This window comes from Eleutherodactylus coqui, chromosome 5 (assembly GCF_035609145.1).
Source record: "Eleutherodactylus coqui strain aEleCoq1 chromosome 5, aEleCoq1.hap1, whole genome shotgun sequence".
Taxonomy (NCBI): domain Eukaryota; kingdom Metazoa; phylum Chordata; class Amphibia; order Anura; family Eleutherodactylidae; genus Eleutherodactylus; species Eleutherodactylus coqui.
This window is the reverse complement of record NC_089841.1, coordinates 223613618-223635545: the sequence shown is the minus strand read 5'-3', so window position 1 is coordinate 223635545 and position 21928 is coordinate 223613618.

Sequence of the window (21928 nt, the reverse complement as noted above, 5' to 3'; positions counted from 1 at the left end):
TGATTAAAAGGCAGAACAATGAGGAGTCTGATTGCAGGAGGAAACTAGTTTATAAGTTTCACCCTATCCTCCCTGTTACTATACATGTCTCAGTTTGCTCTGCTCTATCAGCTAGGCTTTCTGAACCAGATAGAAATGATCTGTCAATTCTCTATTATGTAGAACCATTTTGCTAGTGTCATACCACAAGAGCTTTGCAACAAAAGGCTAGGCTGGATGATGATGGCTGAACATCGGTACATGAGTATTTACTGGGATGGTGGTGGCTTATTTTTTATTTAAATGTGGCTATTGCTTTATTCAGGGTATATTATAGGGCATATTTGTATTCAAGGTATACAGTGTAGGGAATACAGTACTTGTATTTAGACACAAGAGTTTGGCCAATATTTAATCGAGAGCACAATGTGCGTCATACTTTTGTATAGGGGCTATAGTTGGGGCATTTTTTAAAATCAGGTGGCAGAGTTGTTGACATTTTTAAATCACAGTACACAATGTGGACTTTTTTTTATTCAGGGCAGAGTGAAGCCTTTTTTTAATTTGAGGGCAAAGTATTTGACGCTATTATACTTGGAAGGCCGACGTAGGGGGTGTGCAGCAAAAGCGCGGTGCTGAAGACAAATTGCTTGTTAACTCTACAGAGAAGTTGTCATGCTGGTCTGGGATGAACAAAAAAGAAAAGAGAACAGTTCCATTCAGAGAAGACTTCATCTGTGAGTCTCTGAATGTCATTGTTTATTCTACACTGACTGCATCTGATTAATGCTATAGTTACTCATGTAGTCTGAAGAATAATGATGCATGGTAGCATTCTTGTTTATGAAAAAACCAACTCCTAGCATTGTTATGGTCATGCTAGGAGGTGCACTTTTATGCAATACAGTTTTACAGTATATCGCAAGGGTTAATCTGACTTTGCGTTTGATTTTTGTACTGCTTAGTTTTGGAGCTGTATTTATGTTATAAGCTTTGTTCTGGTACTGCATATATATGCTGAGCTTAGTTCTGCTATTGTAATTTTATTAGTCTGGTTGAGATGCTGTATTTATATACTAAGGTATATATACTAATGCTTCTGGCATTGCATTTGAGTTATCAGCTTAGTTCTGCTACTGCATTAAGCTTATCAGCTTGGTTCTGGTGCATTAAACTTGATTATGATAAAGTATATGGAATTTTAACCTTTTGTTTTTCGGGCGTCCAGCAGAAAGGTGGAAGTTTTGCCCTGGAGCATGCCACACATATCTATAGCACTGAATGTGCACATATAGATCCATAAGGATGTAATATATTGTAGTGAATGTAAGAAAGTATGTAGAGAATGTTTTCATAGTGTGGCAAACTATTTTAAATTCTAGCTTGGGAAGGGGAAGGGTACACCAGTTTGGATAAATGATAGCAAATTACTATAATAGTTATTTTCATTCCACACTAAGATATAGTGTATTTGGAATATTGTAAAAATTGTATTTGGTTATAGAAGAAGAAATAATTTTCTCTGGTGGGCTACACTGGGAATACCAAACATGTGGGGAAGGTGACCCTTGTGATGTTCTTATATTTTCTCTATGTATTTATTAAAGTTCCATTGGAGTCCCAGAAAGATAATTTGTATATTCCGGCTGCATTCAGGGAAGAGTGAAGAGTTGCCTTGAGTGGGAACATTGTCAGGTTTAGCTGTGTCTAGCTGCTTGTAGGCAATCGCCCAACCAAAGGTCAGAGTTCCAGAAAGATAATTTGCATAATCCTGATGCATTCTGGGAAGAGTAAAGATTCACAGTGAATGGGAAGATTGCTGGGTTTAGCTGTGTCTAGCTGCTTGGAGGACATTACCAAACCAGAGAGTTGGGAGCTCCAAAATTATTTGCATAAGCCCTGTGCATTCTGGGAAGGGTAAATAGTCACTGTGAGTGGGAGGATTGCTGGATCTAGCTGATCTTCCTTGTGCTATTGAAGAGTAAAATAATGCAGTCTACCTATAAGCAGAAATATGATGAGGGAACACTTAGCTAACCTAAATAAGTTCAGGTCTCCAGGTTCAGATTAATTACATGCTAGAATACTAAAGGAGGCAGCAGAGGTAATTACTGAACTACTCGCTCTAATCTTTGAAAATTCATGGAGAACAAAGAAGTCCCAGATGTTGTTCCTATCTTTAAAAAAGGGAAGAAGGTGAACCCAGGAAACTACAGACCCGTGAGCCTGACTTCTATACCGGGAAAGATCTTTAAACAAATTACTAAACAGTATATATGCAAGTACTTGGATGAGAATGGAGAAATTAACCAGAGCCAGCATGGGTTTGTAACAAACAAGTCATACCAGAATAATCTAATTTTCTTCTATAACAGAATCACCGACTGGGTTAATCAGGATAATGAGGTAGATATAGTATATCTTGACCTTAGTAAAGCATTTGACAAAGTATTTCATACTATCCTTATGGAAAAAAGGACCAAATATGGCACTGACAACTGCTAGGTGGATTCAAAACTGGCTGAGTGATCATACTCAAAGAGTGGTCATAAATAGCTGCACATCTAATTAGAAGAATGTTTTAAGTGGGGTTCCACAAGGCTCTGCCCTGGGCCCAATGTTGTTCAACATTTTTATAAATGATCTGAAGGAGGAAATTGAGAGGAAACTGATTAAATTTGCTGACGACACAAAGCTAGGAGGGATAGCTAACTCAAGAGAAGAGAGAGAGAGGATGCAAAAAGATCTAGACAAGCTTGAACAGTGAGCGTCGACTAACAGAATGGTATTTAACAAGGAAATGCAAGGTCCTACATCTGTGCAAGAAAAATGAAAACTGCATACAGAATGGGAGGAATTGAGCTAAGCAGCAGCACATGTGAAAAAGACTTGGGCATACTAATAGATCACAGACTGAACATGAGTCAACAGTGTGATGCAGCAGCAAAAAAGCCAAACACAATTCTGCGGTGTATTAAGAGAAGCATAGAGTCTAAATCATGTAAGGAAATTATTCCCCTTTACTATTCTTTAGTCAGACCTCATATTTAATACTGTGTCTAGTTCTGGGCACCCCAATTTAAAAAATAGACAAAGTGGAGCAAATTTACAGAAGCACTATCAGGATGGTGATTGGTCTGCAAATCGTGTTCTATGAGGAATGGTTAAAGGATCTGGGAATGTTTAGCTTGCAAACAAGAAGGCTGAGAGGAGACTTAATAGCTGTCTACAAATAGCTGAAGGGCTGTCACAGTGAAGAGAGATCAGCCATTTTCCCATTTCACAAGGAAAGCCTAAGAGCAATGGGCTGAAACTAAATGGCAGTAGACACAGATTAGATATTAGAAATAAACTTTCTGATAGTGAGGTGATCAATGAGTGGAACAGGTTGCCATGAGAGGTGGTGAGTTCTCCTTCAATGGAAGTCTTCAAACAGAGGCTGGACAGACATCCATCTGGGATGATTTAGTGAGTCCTGCATTAAGTAGGGAGTTTGACCCGATGACCCTGGAGGTCTCTTCCAACTCCACCATTCTATGAGGCTGGACAGACATCCATCTGGAATGATTTAGTGAGTGCTGCATTAAGCAGGGAGGTGGACCCGATGACCCTAGAGGTCTCTTCCAATTCTACCGTTCTATGAATCTATGGTGTGTCTCAACTGCTGCCCTATTTGTGTAAACCCTACTTGTTCCAATGCATGTTTTGCAGTTTTGCACCTGTGTTGGTGATCATAAGTGGGCTGCTGTGGATGGTGGCACTTTTGAGTTCTGTTAGTGTTGTTGGTGACCAGGAGGTATGATTTTCTCGGTGGCAGCTTTAGGAGGGGGCTCCAGAGTCATTATAGGCTCATGCAGGGCTTGATTTTGACTTTGGGGCAGTGCGCTGGTACAAAGCAATATAAGAATATACCATTGGCAAGGTTTATTAAGAAGAGGAAGGTGAAAGTTAGGAGTGTGACAGTGACCATGTGTAGTGACAGAATTATAGCAGTTCAGCAGCATAGTGCCAGATAGATTAGCTGAGAATATTGTTGAGCAGCAGGACTTAGTTCGCTGCCACCTGCCTACTGACTGGTCTGTTGGCAGTTGTATTGAGAGGCATTGCAAACCAGTGCTTGTATATTGTGAACTGTGAAAGTGCCAGCCCAAAGTTGGACTGAATAGAGGACTGAAAGAGATTGGCTGACCTTCGGCCTACTCAAGGACCTATTTCTCCAGGCTAACAGAGGGAGTGAACTGGTGGGGCAAAAGAGACAAGCACAAGAGTACTCCCCCACCTGCATAATAGAGTAGAATATTCAAGAATTTACACTGTATTCGTGAAGCATTATACACCTCTTTTCAAGAGTTAATGGGGTTATCCAAGCTTAAAAAAAATGATGGCCTATTGTCAGTAAGGTAAACAATATATGAATTAAAGTTAAATGGGACGATCCTATAGTATGCAGAACAGCTGCTCTAAAAAATATGGTGTTTTAAGCACTGCATGCCTTTTCTAAAAGGTCTGAAGGTAGTCAGTAGAGATGAGCGAGCATACTCGCCAAGGGCAATAACTCGATCGAGCATTGCCCTTAGCAAATACCTGCCCGCTCGGAAGAAAAGATTCAGCTGCGGGAGGTGGGCAGGGAGCAGCGGGGGAGAGCGGGGAGGAACGGAAGGGAGATCTCTCTCCCTCTCCCTCCCCCCGCTCCCCCCTGCTCATTGATGCAACTCACCTCTCACCCGCGTCTGCAGCCGAACCTTTTCTTCCGAGTGGGCAGGTACTCGCTAAGGACAATGCTCGATTGAGCAATTGTCCTTAGCGAGTATGCTCACTCATCTCTAGTAGTCAGGTTTCTGTGAAAGTTAGTGGCATAGTGGTCACAATGATCTGTGGAAGCAAAGAGGAATTCCTATACAAAGTGACTGGTGTTACCCCACGAGCTGTGAATAGGCAAGGCGGGATGTGGCAGAGAGTAGCCTCTCAGAAAGCTATAGAGGTACAGTAGGACAGGCAGATAGCTATCAGCACAACCCAACTTTGCTGGAACTCTGGTGATAATTGAGTTTCCCTGGAAGTAGGATTTATAAATCTCGTAACCAGGAAGTGATCTGGAGAGCAGCGGAAGGACCTGGACCGAGCCTGCTAAATAAGGTTTTTTTTTGTAATGCAGCGAGGGCTTATTTTTGGGGTAGGGCTTATATTTTAGGCCTCCACGAAAATACCAAAAATCAGGGTAGGGCTTATTTTAAAGGTAGAACTTATTTTTGAGGAAACAGGGTAGCACTAAAATCAATTACTACTCCTGGCACTTCATAAGTGTTTATTCTCAAGTTTGAAAATTTATTTCATGACCAAAATATCTCTTTAACCCTTTAGTGATGGCCCCATTGTGTTTGTACGTCCTAGCTAAGTGGGCTTTAATTCTCAGGGAACTAAAAACATGTACCCCCTGAGGATTAAAGTCCCATGGATTATGGACATGACAGCTCCATGCTGTTGGTTCCCAGAGGTAGCTGACAACATGGATCAGTCATGGGGGGCCGCGGTAATGCGATCGTTGCTATTGCTTTATACCGCCGATTCCAATAAAGTAAGTAAAAAGATAAAAAAAGTTAGAGTTTCAGCTTCCCTCATGGATCGCATCCATGAGGGTGGCTAAAACTACTCACCCCCATCCTTTGCAATGTCTCCCGCTGATCTGGTTCAGAATGGACCCTCCGGCGTCTTCTGTGCACGAGCGCCTAAGTGAAAATGGCAACGCAAGCATAGACGACCAGATTGGCGCGGGACATTTGAAATATCCTGCTTACTGGCTACAGAAGGTAGCCAGGAAGCAGGAGATGTCACCGGGGACTGCGGTGACCGGTCCCCGAGTCTGTGATCAACACTATCCAATGGATATCGGCGATCATGGAAAAGTTGTAAAAAGTAAAATAAAGTTAAAGTTTCACCTCCCTTCATGGATCGAATTCATGAGTGGAGGTGAAAATACTTACTCCCGTCCTCTGCGATGTCCCCTGGCGATATGCTCCTTCCAGAACCTCACGTCGCCTTCTGCACATGCGTGCCCAGCGGAAATTACCTGCCTAAGGCCTCCTGCACATGGGTTTTTTTGCATTGCTCTCTGCGTTCTGTTTATGCAGTCTGAATTCTGTCTGTATTCCTATATCTGAGTTGGTTCTGAATTCTTGGCTGCAGTCCCTCTACCTGAGGAGTCAGCTGCCATCCACTCCAGGACAGATCTCAGCCTGGTTGGTTGGTCCAGTGGATCCACAATCCGTAATCCATAACAGTATTCTGAGGCCATGGATCCTGCTGGTCTCCTTGGGTAAGAGAGACATAATAGGCATACATAGAACCCTTATAATTCCCCCTCAGGCACCTGCCAATCCCCAAAAACAAAGATTATATATTACAACTTTTATACCACAGCAGGTTTGGATACAGTGGCTCAGCTGTAGGATACCTTTAAATAAATCAGTCACCCAACAATATTCAGATAGCAGTTGTACACTGATTCTCTGTGATTGGAGGCATCCTTTTTAATTTCTCTCCTCTCTGGACCAGGCCACCTTGATGACTTCTTCCAGCCATGAATAATCTCTGAACACTTTCTCTATTCAGCTGCTTAACTAAATAAAGCTATTAAAGCAGCGGCCCAGCCGTGGGGTGGGGATTGTTACTGGATATTTGCCATGCTTTCCGGAGTAGCAGCACAGCCCCAAAATCCAGGATGGTTGGAACAGATGGCAATGCTGTACTACAAAAAGATGGAGAAGCAGAGATCCTGCACTTCTATGTGCACAGTGTATGAGGACATCATAACAGATAGTCTTTACCCACCAGCTCAGGGAAAGCTGAGAATTAGAGATGGAGTCTGCAGGGGGAAAACTAGTGAAAAATGCCATATACAAGTCATAAAATGACCAGAAATGCTGCTACATTTCATGTACACACATGTAAGCTTATTCTGAAAAGTCTTTTAAAAATATGGTTATGCATTATGTATCAAAAAGCAGTACAATCTAAAAAGAAGTGTTCTGTATGATTCCGATAATGCTTTCAAACAGTATAGAATGTTACACATTAAAGAATGAATTCTACTGTACATTATTCTATACAAACATGTTAGAAAGGCTACACAGAAATGACTGATAATTGCTTTGGTCATGTGATTTGCGGATTAAGGATCTAGAATTCCTGTAGGTATTAATCAAACTGAGTAGTGTGTGACTACCAGTCATGAGTTTTTGTGTGTCACGAAAGAAGAGTTAACTGAGCTGCTTAAAAATAATCCTTGAGGCAAAAATACACTCATGTCATATATCATTTGGCTTCATAAACAAAATATGAAATGTAATTTTTTACCTATTTTACTCCGATTTGTAACTACTCAACATATGCACCAAGGAGCAGAAGTAACCATCATAAACATAAATTAACTATTTTAGTATGGAGATACATACCGTATACAAATGCGTTTAGAACAATAAGGGCGCCCACCCACTGGCGATTTTTTTCCCTGCGAAATTCGCAGCATTTTTTTCTCTGCAGGGGTCTATGGGACTTGTAATGTTAAATGTGCGATCGCGCAAAATCGCAATTTACCGCGAAATCGCGATTTTGCGCGATCGCGATTTTAACATTACAAGTCCCATAGACCCCTGCAGAGAAAAAAATGCTGCGAATTTCGCAGGGAAAAAAAATCGCCAGTGGGTGGGCGCCCTAAGGGTGTAGGGTGTACCTACATTGGTGAATTTTCACTCTCACCGATAGCGCGAGAGTGAAAAATCATAGCCTGTCCTATTTTTGGGCGATTCTGTTCTAGGTTTACCTGTTATTTATTATGGGGAAAAAAATTGCATCGCACTCACATGTAAATACTGTTCATGTTTGTGTAATTTTCAGTTTCTACTATTGGAACAACATGCGATTTTCACATGCGTGAAAAATCACACGTACAGTGTTGCAATGTGTTGTGTTTTTCTCACAAAATGCAGACTCAATCATGTGTAAAATTGCTGCATTATGAGTGCAATTTCGGTTCAAGATATCACACTCGCCCATGTAAATATACTTGGCATGTGTAGTGGCTCGAAGCCTATATATCTGGCCCCTCCATTACTGTCATACATGTCATGTCTTTCATGTGGATGCTCTGTTCAAATTGTCCTGCCACTAGTTATGTGTATTGCACAGCTGCAGCATGTAAGAGGTTAATGTCTATGAATATCTCGGATATGTCTGGAAATTGTAACCAATTGTCATGTCACGTGGGTATGTAATATATGAATATGAGTAAAAGGTAAGAGAGGGGGTTCCATTTTTCTTCAATAGTTGAGTGTGGAGGAAGAGTGCCGGCCACATGGGGGTACCTTCAACCTTTATGTGGTGAAAAAAGAATGAGGAAGAGGGGTACCCCAATGACCTAGTCTCAGGATCCCCATCCTAAGAAAAAGAGAGAGAAAGAGACTGCCATGCAGTCTTCAGAAGCCTGCTTAAACATGAGTGTCAGTGGATTGTGTTGTGCTCCTCTGGTGTGTGCGTCAATGAGCGGAGTCATACAGATAATTTAGACTGCAGGCCCGGAATCATCCTGTGTCCTGGACGATATGTGTCCAGGAGCAGAGTCATACAGTTAATGTGGACTGTATGCCTGGTATCATCCTGTGTCCTGGAGTGTGTGTGTCCAGGAGCAGAGTTATACAGATAACGTGGAATGTAGGCCCGGTTTCATCCTGTGTTTTCCTCCCTGACCTCCGCAATTTGTCATTCCTGCACTGGTGTGAGAATTTGCCTGTTCTTCAAGTAAAGTTCCAGTCACTGACCGTTCCCAGTGACTGAGGTTGTCAAGTACTTGTGTGTGAACTCTATTATTCTTCTGCCCGTTGCACATCCTGCAGAGTAAGGAACAGTGGCGTCACCCGTGACATAATTCTTCAGGCCCACCACACTGTTTATTCAGGTAACCGCTGCTTCAGCATTGCCTGGAAGAGGCCTGGAGGCGCCTTGGCCAAATTTGCATGCATCCCTCCGGGGAGGAATTGGTAGAGTCACCGTGACTAGTGCCTTATCTACCCCCGCCATATGCTCAGCATTGGGCCTTGTGTCTCGGTCATTGCACATGCATATAACCTGAATAATAATTGGGTAGTTTTGATCATTCATTCAAGCATAACCATAACTCTAGTCATCCCCTCTGGCCAGCCAGATTAAGGCTGCCCATAGTACAGTACAGTAAATTGATCAGGACTCCTATGTTAACCCCCTTAGGAGGAGCAATTTTGTGGCATACTTAGAGTTCCATCCCAAAATTTTAGACCATGCCCCTTTAATACTAAGCCACACCTTTTGTATCTCCAGTCATAGTGCTCACTAGAGACCTCTTCATTACTAATAGTATATCTCTGAATAAAAGTTAGTTACCAGCTCTACACAGTGACATTCATTACGGTGCAGTTACCTCCAGTGATCACAGGTAGCTTTCCCTATCTGTCTTCTACTCTATCCATGCTCAGACCATCACAATGGTTCCTTTATAATGAAAACAAAGGTTTGGTACTGTGTTAGCCAGTAGAGCAAAATGTGACTGTTCTCAGTAAAAGAAACCAAGTAATCCTGTAGATATCATACCTTTTAATGGCTAACAAAAAATACATGATGATATAGCGAGCTTGCGAACCTCTAGGGTTCTTCGTCAGGCTAAAATAGCAATTTTAGCGTGATGAAGAACCCAAGAGGTTCGTAAGCTCACTATATCATCATGTATTTTTGTTAGCCATTAAAAGGCATCATATCTACAAGATTACATGGCTTTTCTTGCTGGGAACAATCACACAATGGTTCCTCTCAATCGCAACTTGTCTCTGCAGAATTTGACACACATAAATCTTTGGCTCCTTGCTTTTCCATAACCCTACCAATGTTTTGCATGCCTCTATATAATCCACAGTGGAGGAAGTCAAGAAGCCCAAATGTGGTAGAAGTCAATTTTCTGCATTTAAGGGAAAAAATTACATTGCGAAGATATCACAGAGGGAGCGCACCGTCACTATGAACCCTTTACATGCCGCAAGCTATTTAGATTGTGGTATGTGGGGGATTAATAGCAGGGATCGCTGTCCTTATAGGTAACAGCCATCTCTGGCTGTGGGATAGCACTGGCTCAGCTTCTAAACAATCTCTTTCTACTGAAAAACAACTGAGACAGTAGGGAGGGTAACTCCCTCTCTTGGAAACTATCTACATAAGTGGACATGCAGGTCCTTGCAGCTTAATTGCAGCACACGAATAACAAAAGGAAATGAAACCCTTGTGTCCAGTTAGAGAAATTATTGCATAAACTGGTTGACATATCTAAGATAAAATTAAAATGTTGTCTTGTACCTAGTGCAACTTAGCACCATTGAAATAGAAGGCAACTCAAAGAGATGGGAGAGATGTAGGGTATGGGTATATTGGGGTAGGCGGGAAACTGCGAGAGGTCTATTAGCATTTTTAGCCAAATTGAAGTGCACATTACTTAAAGAGACAAGAATTGTAGGTATACATATTAGATACTATGATCCACATTTGGGTTTGTTTTGTCTACACTATATCCAACCCATGGCGTTCAAAATGACTGTAATTTGTCCCTTGAACCTGTTTCCCAAGCTGCGATTTCTTTAAAGCAGAAAATCTCAGAGACTTTTTCTCTCCACTGTGCTATTGTAGGGATCTCTTTGATTTTCCCAATAAAGGGGGATGAGTAGTTTTGCGGGTGATAAGAGACTGGTAGCCAAGGACTTATTTGATGGTCTAAATTGTTTAGAGGGTTTCCATAGTATGACCTCCTCGGGTGTGAGGGTCTTAGGTGTTCCACATATTTAATTAATCTTTTCAAGAATTAGTTGCCAAAATACTTTGATCATCGGGCAATGCTACCATTTGTGAAGGAATGTCCCCTTTTGGGATTCAGATCTCCAGCAAATATCTGACTTCCCAAGGTCTACTTTTGCCATGGAAACAGATGTTCTATACTATCTAGTGATGATTTTGTATGAATTTTCCCTGATGCGCACATATTTAGAGAAACCATGGGAATTTCTTAGGGTCTTGGCAGCTTCTTCTTTGTTAAAGGTAGTTCCCAAGTCCCTTTCTCATTCCTTGAGGAACCAAGGCCTATCCGAGGAGGATTTTAAGAGCAAGCCTCTGTATAAATGTGTTACAAGTCTTTTCGGACATGTGGGGAGAGCTAAATATGTCTTAAACCACAGGGGATCTCTGAGTTTATCGTGGCAGGTCTTCCGAAATTTACTCAAGAAGCTAAAAAGAACCGTCCTCTCCAGGAAGTCTGGGGAATAACTTGGGAAGAGTGTATTGAGGCACTCTTTATCGAATGTTCTAGTGTCTTTTATGACATTATTAATGGTTAGGTATTTGAGTCTTGCCCACAAGACTACTATACCCAATGGTCTATTGGCCAGAATAGAGGGAATCAATGATGCAGGGGTCATTGGTGACAATGACGAGTGGCTTGATGACTCTTGGTGTAGCGTCCTCAACATTTTAATAGTGCCTTTTGAAATTGGGCTCAATGTCATAGACTTTGTTGGGTAGAACTCATTTGACCAAAGAAGTATTTGTTTGTCCTGCCCGAGTAGGGCTTTTTCTAGGTTGATATCCAGTGAATCCAGTTTAGGATTCATCAGAGAGATCCATCTTGCGATAAGAACCGCTTTATTATATGAGTAGACGTGATAAACCTATCCCTCCTTGTTGTCTTTTTTGTGTTAGATATGGGAATGCCAGGCATGATTTGCACTTGTCCCAGATAAACTTCCTGAAGAGTTGATGCATGTGGGAGAAGAAAAAAACAGGCACATCTATTGTGACTGTTTGTAGGATATAGATAATATAGGGCAGGATATAGGTGCCAATAGATATTTCCTACCTATCCAAGAAATGTACAGGAGGTTAGGTTGTTGAAGCTGGATCCTAGGTTTTTTGAGGAGTGGGGTGTAGTTTGTCTCATATAGGTGGGCTGGGTTGGAGGTTAATATCGTTCCAAGGTATTTGATACTTGAGGGGGGCCAACTAAAGGCGTAATGTTTCTGTAGTTTGGTAATACTTAATAACTAGGTTGACACATTTAGTGCCTCTGATTTTTCAAAGTTAATTTTAAAATTAACTAGTTTACTAAAACAGTCAAAAATGTCCATAATTGTCGGGCAGGCCTTCTCAGGGTTGGAAATCGGTATTAGAAGATCATCTGCAAGAGCTGCTGTGGTGTTAGTGGTGTTACCTATTCTTAGACCCTCTATGTCTTGTCTTGTTTTGTATTATCCCTTGTAGCCGTGTTTCCATCACCAGTATGAATAGCGTTAGGGACAGTGGGCATCCCTGCCTCATCCCATTTATAATGCTAAAGGGTTTGGACTTTGAACTGTTTATGAGTATCCTGGCCGAGGATTCTGAACAGAGGGTAAAGATAGCTCTGGTATTTTGATCAGGGAATCCAAACTTTACGAGTGAGCTTCTCATATAATCCCAGCTGACCCTATCAAAAGCCCTCTCGGCAGCTGTGCCAAGAAGCACCAAGTTTTTTTGTGTGTTTTGTTGTGGTGGATAGCCTGGATCAATCTGGAGGTGTTATATTTCCCTTCTCTTCCTGGTACAAAATCCACTTGGTCCGGATGGACAAGTTTAGTAAGGTATGGGGGAATACGTTGGGCCATAATTTTCGCCTATAGTTTTAGGTCCACATTTATCAGAGAAATCAGATGATAATTGCTACAAGAATCAGGATTTTTGCCCTCCTCAAGGGTTAGGGTTATGGAAGTCTCAAGTGATTGTTTAGAGAGTGTAGCGCCCCCGAGAATGGAGTTGCATAATTTATGTTTAATATGTTTTTATTAAAGCTTTTATCAAATTTTTACAGTAATGACGAAACAAATATAACAAGTAGCTAGTCTCGCAGGACTGCTGCATTAATATAAGGGCTATAACAATGATAAATCACACCAAAATGTAACCGGACTCGTAGTTGCTCGGTGCTCAACTGGAGTTGCATAATTTAGTAAAAAATGGGAGGAGAATCTCTGCAAATTTTTTGTAATATAATATGGATAAGCCATCTGGACCTCGGCTTTTCCCATTGGGAATTGAGGCCAGGACCTAGGTCACCTCTTCTAGGGAACTGGGCATTTCAACTTGGAGATATCTTTCTCCGATAATTTCGAGAGTCTGAGAGTGTCTAAAAAGGTCTGTGAGAGTTCATGGGTATTGGTTTGGGGGCTCTGGAGGTCATTAGATGATAAGTTATATAGGGACTTATAGAATTCCTCAGACTCTTTGGTTGTGTCTTCCGTAGTTGTCATTAATTTTCCTGATGGGGCCTTTATCTGAGAGATAAAAGTTTTTTCCCTTTGTTTTTTGATAAGCCTTGTCATTGTTTTAGAACCCTTGTCTCTGTGCATATCAATTTTATATTTAGATGTAAAAAGGATCTTTGCTGCTTTTATGTTTATTACGTCTTTGAGCTTATCTCTCAGTCTTTTAAGTTCTATTTGGAGTGCCTTGTTTTGTGTACTCTTGTGAAGGGTTTCCGTGTTAGAGATCTAGGTCAAAAATGAGTTTATATCTTTCTCCCTCAGTTTTTTTTAACCATGTTCCCAGCGTTATCAGTTCCCCTCTGATGAAAGCCTTGGAGTTGATATCTCTGGGGTGTCATTGAGCTAAAAAAATTCTTTAGGCCTCATGTCCACAGACTTAAAATCCACAGCGTTTCTCCCGCATGGACACCATGACACCATTGGATGTCATTTTTCCCATCAGGCGCGGATCCGCGTGCGGGAAAAAAAATTTGCATGCTCCATTTTCGTGTGAGGACGGCACTCACCTGCTCCGGACGATGCGGTTCTTCCCTTCTTCGCGGCCGGATCTTCTTTCTTCGGTCCGGCGAAGATCCGGCCGTGAAGGAAGGAAGATCTGCATCGTATGGAGCAGGTGAGTTTATTCTGATTTTTAGGGCAGGAGGGACCCGGTACGGATTCTACATAAAGAATCCGCGGCGGGCCTGATTTTCCCCGTGGACATGAGGCCTTAAGCTTTCCTGAGAGTTCTGATCAATGACCTTCACTGCCTAGTAAGGTGTGGTTTAAACGCCAACTCCACTCAATTATTGGACCCACTTCCTCTGCCCTAACAGATTGGATGAACTTTCCTGATATTAGCAAATAATCAATTCTGTGAAAGGTTTTATGGACATGTGAGAAGTATATGTACTCTTGGATTTTTGGGTTCAGTATTCTCTAAGCATCTTTGAGGTTAAGCTCAGAGATGAGGCCTTTGAGTCTATGGGTCTGTCTTGGAAGAAGCGAGGGCAAAACCGCAGTGGTGTCTATTGCAGCTTCTGATCCCACGGTATTAACATAACGTAAGTACCCCGCAGGCAGGACATAAACTTGAGGGGTAAATAGAATGAATTTCATGGCAATAGAAGGAAAGACTGTAGCAAAATAAACATGGAAGTAAAACTGAGTGATCTATAGGAATCGTACATACTTAAGAATCTGTAAACATGCATTCAACTGAAGGAAACGGTCAGATGGCTATAGGCACAACTATGCTCGCCCTTACAGAGTGTAGTTTCGCCTGAACAAAGTTTTTTTTTCAGCCATTCAAACTCCATGTCATAGTGCAGGAGTTTGAAAAAAAATGCAGGAAGATGGGTGCAGCCTGATCTTCTCCGCACATAGTATTCATTACATCCAGGAAAAATAGGGCAGGTCCTATCTTTTCTCGGCCGTACAATTAACAGCCGGGAAAAGAGCTATTGAAAACGACACCACTAAAAACTATTGAAATCAGTGGTTTCATTTTGCCCTGTTATGCGGCCATGATTGTCACGGACGCATAACGGGAGAAAAACATGTTCGCCTGAAACCGTCCTCAAGGATAGGAAAGCATAGAGAATGAGGATCCATAAACCGACCAAAAGTGTGCCTCGAATGAATGGATAATAATTAGAGATGAGCGAACGTACTCGTCCGAGCTTGATGCTCGTTCGAGTATTAGGGTGTTCGAGATGCTCGTTACTAGAGGCGAGCACCACGCGATGTTCGAGTTACTTTCACTTTCATCTCTGAGACGTTAGCGCGCTTTTCTGGCCAATAGAAAGACAGGCAAGGCATTACAACTTCCCCCTGCGACGTTCAAGCCCTATACCACCCCCCTGCAGTGAGTGGCTGGCGACATCAGGTGTCACCCGAGTATATAAATCGGCCCCTCCCGCGGCTCGCCACAGATGCATTCTGACATAGTTCAGGGAAAGTGCTGCTGATGCTGGAGCTGCTATAGGGAGAGTGTTAGGAGTTATTTTAGGCTTCAAGAACCCCAACGGTCCTTCTTAGGGCCACATCTAACCGTGTGCAGTAGTGTGGAGGCTGCTTTTTGCAGTGTTGCTTTTTTTTTTTTGTATATCGGCCGTGCAGAGCATTGCGCCCTGCAGTAATTATACATAGTCCAGGGCCAGTAGTGGTGGTGAGGCAGGGACAGAAGACATATTTATTGAATATAGGCAGTGGGCCTTTCCAAAAACATTTGGGAAAAAAAATCTATTTGGGCTGCCTGTGACTGTCCTCAGTGTACTGGGTCTGTGCTGGGGGTTGTTGTCCTAATTCATACGCAGCCAGCTAAGTGTTACAGCAGGCTTGCGCAAAATTCTTTCCTGGCTCTGCGCTGCCGGTTACATCACCGCTGTCATCCTGTCCAGAGGGAAACAGTCTGCAGTAATTTTACATAGTATAGGGCCAGTAGTGCTGAGGCAGGGACAGTGAAAAGGGTGAAAGACATATACTGTCTATATAGGCAGTGGGCTTTTCCCCAAAAATTTGGGACAAAAAAATCTATTTGGGCTGCCTGTGACCGTCCTGAGTGTACTGCATCTCTGCTGGGGGTGGTAGTCCTAATTAATACGCAGCCAGCTAAGTGTTACAGCAGGCTTGCGCAAAATTCTTTCCTGGCTCTGCTGTGCGTTCTGTAAGCGAAGTCAGCCTCCAACCACAGGCCAATAAGCGCCACATTTAATTACAGCGTTCTGTTTCTGCACTACTGGTAATACACCATGCTGAGGGGTAGGGATAGGCCTAGAGGACGTGGACGCGGGCGAGGACGCGGAGGCCCAAGTCAGGGTGTGGGCACAGGCCGAGCTCCTGATCCAGGTGTATCGCAGCTGACTGCTGCGGGATTAGGAGAAAGGCACGTTTCTGGCGTCCCCACATTCATCTCACAATTAATGGGTCAACGCGGTAGACCTTTATTAGAAAATGAGCAGCGTGAGCAGGTCCTGTCGTGGATGGCAGAAAGTGCACCCAGCAATCTATCGACCACCCAGAGTTCTGCGCCGTCCACTGCTGCAACTCTGAATCCTCTGGCTGCTGCTCCTCCTTCCTCCCAGCCTCCTCACTCCATTACAATGACACATTCTGAGGAGCAGGCAGACTCCCAGGCACTGTTCTCGGGCCCCTGCCCAGCATGGCCAGCAATGGTTCCTCTCCCACCGGAGGAGTTTGTCGTGACTGATGCCCAACCTTTGGAAAGTTCCCGGGGTCCGGGGGATGAGGCTGGGGACTTCCGGCAACTGACTCAAGAGCTTTCAGTGGGTGAGGAGGACGATGACGATGAGACACAGTTGTCTATCACTCAGGTAGTAGTAATTGGAGTAAGTCCGAGGGAGGAGCGCACAGAGGATTCGGAGGAAGAGCAGCAGGACAATGAGGTGACTGACCCCACCTGGTTTGCTAAGCCTACTGAGGACAGGTCTTCAGAGGGGGAGGCAAGTGCAGCAGCAGAGCAGGTTGGAAGAGCCAGTGCGGTGGCCAGGGGTAGAGGCAGGGCCAGACCGAATAATCCACCAACTGTTTCCCAAAGCGCCCCCTCGCGCCATGCCACCCTGCAGATGCCGAGGTGCTCAAAGGTCTGGCAGTTTTTCACTGAGAGTGCAGACGACTGACGAACAGTGGTGTGCAACCTTTGTCGCGCCAAGATCTGCTGGGGAGCCACCACCACCAGCCTCACCACCACCAGCATGCGCAGACATATGATGGCCAAGCACCCCACAAGGTGGGACGAAGGCCGTTCACCGCCTCCGGTTTGCACCACTGCCTCTCCCCCTATGCCTCAACCTGCCACTGAGATCCAACTCCCCTCTCAGGACACAGGCACTACCGTCTCCTGGCCTGCACCCACACCCTCACCTCCGCTGTCCTCGGCCCCATCCAGCAATGTCTGTCAGCGCAGCGTCCAGCCGTCGCTAGCGCAAGTGTTTGAGCACAAGCGCAAGTACGCCGCCACGCACCCGCACGCTCAAGCGTTAAACGTGCACATAGCCAAATTGATCAGCCTGGAGATGCTGCCGTATAGGCTTGTGGAAACGGAGGCTTTCAAAAGCATGATGGTGGCGGCGGCCCCCGCTACTCGGTTCCCAGTCGCAACTACTTTTCCCGATGTGCCGTCCCAGCCCTGCACGACCACGTCTCCCGCAACATTGTACGCGCCCTCACCAACGCGGTTACTGCCAAGGTCCACTTAACAACGGACACGTGGACAAGCACAGGCGGGCAGGGCCACTATATCTCCCTGACGGCACATTGGGTGAATTTAGTGGAGGCTGGGACAGAGTCAGAGCCTGGGACCGCTCACATTCTACCCACCCCCAGAATTGCGGGCCCCAGCTCGGTGGTGGTATCTGCGGCGGTGTATGCTTCCTCCACTAAACCACCCTCCTCCTCCTACGCAACCTCTGTCTCGCAATCAAGATGTGTCAGCAGCAGCACGTCGCCAGCAGTCGGTGTCGCGCGGCGTGGCAGCACAGCGGTGGGCAAGCGTCAGCAGGCCGTGCTGAAACTACTCAGCTTAGGAGAGAAGAGGCACACGGCCCACGAACTGCTGCAGGGTCTGACAGAGCAGACCAACCGCTGGCTTGCGCCGCTGAGCCTCCAACCGGGCATGGTCGTGTGTGACAACGGCCGTAACCTGGTGGCGGCTCTGCAGCTCGGCAGCCTCACGCACGTGCCATGCCTGGCCCACATCTTTAATTTGGTGGTTCAGCGCTTTCTGAAATGCTACCGACGCTTGTCAGACCTGCTCGGAAAGGTGCGCCGACTCTGCGCACATTTCCGCAAGTCCCACACGGACGCTGCCACCCTGCGCACCCTGCAACATCGGTTTAATCTGCCAGTGCACCAACTGCTGTACGACGTGCCCACACGGTGGAACTCTACGCTCCACATGTTGGCCAGGCTCTATGAGCAGCGTAGAGCTATAGTGGAATACCAACTCCAACATGTGCGGCGCAGTGGGAGTCAGCCTCCTCAATTCTTTACAGAAGAGTGGGCCTGGTTGGCAGCCATCTGCCAGGTCCTTAGAAACTTTGAGGAGTCTACCCAGATGGTGAGCGGCGATGCTTCAATCATTAGCGTCACCATTCCTCTGCTATGCCTCTTGAGAAGTTCCCTGCAAAGCATAAAGGCAGATGCTTTGCGCTTGGAAACGGAGGCGGGGGAAGACAGTATGTCGCTGGATAGTCAGAGCACCCTCCTGTCTATATCTCAGCGCGTTCAGGAGGAGGAGGTGGAGGAGCATGAGGAGGAGGGGGGAGAGACAGCTTGGCCCACTGCTGAGGGTACCCATGCTGCTTGCCTGTCATCCTTTCAGCGTGTATGGCCTGAGGAGGAGGAGGCGGAGGATCCTGAAAGTGATCTTCCTAGTGAGGACAGCCATGTGTTGCGTACAGGTACCCTGGCACACATGACTGACTTCATGTTAGGATGCCTTTCTCGTGACCCTCGCGTTACACGCATTCTGGCCACTACGGATTACTGGGTGTACACACTGCTCGACCCACGGTATAAGGAGAACCTTTCCACTCTCATACCCGAAGAGGAAAGGGGTTCGAGAGTGATGCTATACCACAGGACCCTGGTGGACAAGCTGATGGTAAAATTCCCATCCGACAGCGCTAGTGGCAGAAGGCGCAGTTTCGAGGGCCAGGTAGCAGGGGAGGCACGGAGATCAGGCAGCATGTACAGCACAGACAGGGGAACACTCTCTAAGGCCTTTGACAGCTTTCTGGCTCCCCAGCAAGACTGTGTCACCGCTCCCCAGTCAAGGCTGAGTTGGCGGGAGCACTGTAAAAGGATGGTGAGGGAGTACGTAGCCGATCGCTCGACCGTCCTCTGTAACGCCTCTGCCCCCTACAACTACTGGGTGTCGAAGCTGGACACGTGGCCTGAACTCGCGCTGTATGCCCTGGAGGTGCTTGCTTGTCCTGCTGCTAGCGTCTTGTCAGAGAGGGTGTTTAGTGCGGCTGGGGGAATCATCACGGATAAGCGTACCCGCCTGTCAACCGACAGTGCCGACAGGCTTACACTCATAAAGATGAACAAAGCCTGGATTTCCCCAGACTTTTCTTCTCCACCAGCGGACAGCAGCGAAAACTAAGCAATACGTAGGCTGCACCCGCGGATGGAAGCATCGTTCTCTATCACCATCAAAAACGGGGACCTTTTAGCTTCATCAATCTGTGTATTATATTCATCCTCCTCCTCCTGCTCCTCCTCCTGAAACCTCACGTAATCACGCCGAACGGGCAATTTTTCTTAGGCCCACAAGGCTCAGTCATATAATTTTTGTAAACAATTTTTATACGTTTCAATGCTCATTAAAGCGTTGAAACTTGCACCTGAACCAATTTTTATTTTAACTGGGCTGCCTCCAGGCCTAGTTACAAATTAAGCCACATTAACCAAAGCGATTAATGGGTTTCACCTGCCCTCTTGGTTGGGCATGGGCAATTTTTCTGAGGTACATTAGTACTGTTGGTACACCAATTTTTGGGGGCCCTCGCCTACAGTGTAATCCAATTAATTTTTTGCCCACCTGCATTAAAGCTGACGTTACATCAGCTGTGCTGGGCACTGCAATGGGATATATTTATGTACCGCCGGTGGCTTCCTGGCACCCACCCATGCTGTCGGTCCACACGGAGTTGTAACTGCATGTGTCCACTTCTAAAGAACCCCAGTCTGACTGGGGCATGCAGTGTGGGCCGAAGCCCACCTGCATTTAGCATGACATTACCTCAGCTGTGATGGGCAATGCAATGGGATATATTTATGTACCGCCGGTGGCTTCCTGGCACCCACCCATGTTGTCGGTCCACACGGAGTTGTAACTGCATGTGTCCACTTCTAAAGAACCCCAGTCTGACTGGGGCATGCAGTGTGGGCCGAAGCCCACCTGCATTAAACATGACATTACCTCAGCTGTGCTGGGCACTGCAATGGGATATATTTATGTACCGCCGGTGGGTTCCAGGGAGCCACCCATGCTGTCGGTCCACATGGAGTTGTAACTGCATGTGTCCACTTCTAAAGAACCCCAGTCTGACTGGGGAATGCAGTGTGGGCCGAAGCCCACCTGCATTTAACATGACATTACCTCAGCTGTGATGGGCAATGCAATGGGATATATTTATGTACAGCTGGTGGCTTCCTGGCACCCACCCATGCTGTGGGTCCACACGGAGTTGTAACTGCATGTGTCCACTTCTAAAGAACCCCAGTCTGACTGGGGCATGCAGTGTGGGCCGAAGCCCACCTGCATTAAACATGACATTACCTCAGCTGTGCTGGGCACTGCAATGGGATATATTTATGTACCGCCGGTGGGTTCCAGGGAGCCACCCATGCTGTTGGTCCACACGGAGTTGTAACTGCATGTGTCCACTTCTAAAGAACCCCAGTCTGACTGGGGCATGCAGTGTGGGCCGAAGCCCACCTGCATTTAACATGACATTACCTCAGCTGTGATGGGCAATGCAATGGGATATATTTATGTACCGCCGGTGGCTTCCTGGCACCCACCCATGCTGTCGGTCCACACGGAGTTGTAACTGCATGTGTCCACTTCTAAAGAACCCCAGTCTGACTGGGGCATGCAGTGTGGGCCGAAGCCCACCTGCATTAAACATGACATTACCTCAGCTGTGCTGGGCACTGCAATGGGATATATTTATGTACCGCCGGTGGGTTCCTGGCACCCACCCATGCTGTCGGTCCACACGGAGTTGTATCTGCATGTGTCCACTCCTAAAGAACCCCAGTCTGACTGGGGCACGCAGTGTGGGCCGAAGCCCACCTGCATTAAACATGACATTACCTCAGCTGTGCGCGGCACTGCAATGGGATATATTTATGTACCGCCGGTGGGTTCCAGGGAGCCACCCATGCTGTCAGTCCACACGGAGTTGTAACTGCATGTAACCCAGGAGAAGTGGCAGCGGAGTGTCATGCAGGCAGTGATTGTGCTTTATTGAAGGTAGTATGGTGCTTAGCTAAGGTATGCATTGCTAATGAGGGCTTTTCAGAAGCAAAAATTGTTGGGAGGGGGGGCCCACTCTTGCAGCTATTGTGGCTTAATAGTGGGACCTGGGAACTTGAGATGCAGCCCAACATGTAGCCCCTCGCCTGCCCTATCCGTTTCTGTGTCATTCCCATCAGTTTCTTGAATTGCCCCGATTTTCACAAATGGAAACCTTAGCGAGCATCGGCGATATACAAAAATGCTCGAGTCGCCCATTGACTTCAATGGGGTTCGTTATTCGAAACGAACCCTCGAGCATCGCGAAAATTTCGTCCCGATTAACGAGCACCCGAGCATTTTGGTGCTCGCTCATCTCTAATAATAATCATCAAAGGTGCATTCAAACAGGTGAGCACATTATAGTAACATAGTATGCTAGGCTGAATAAAGACAAATGTCCATCCAATTCAGCCTGTTTCCACCCCCCTTGTTGATCCAGAGGAAGGAAAAAATTCCTTCCTGACACCATAATGGCAGTCAGAATAATCCCTGGATCAATCTGAGGAACTTAGACTGATATTATTGTGTGATGCAAGTGCGTTATGATTTGCGAGAAAAT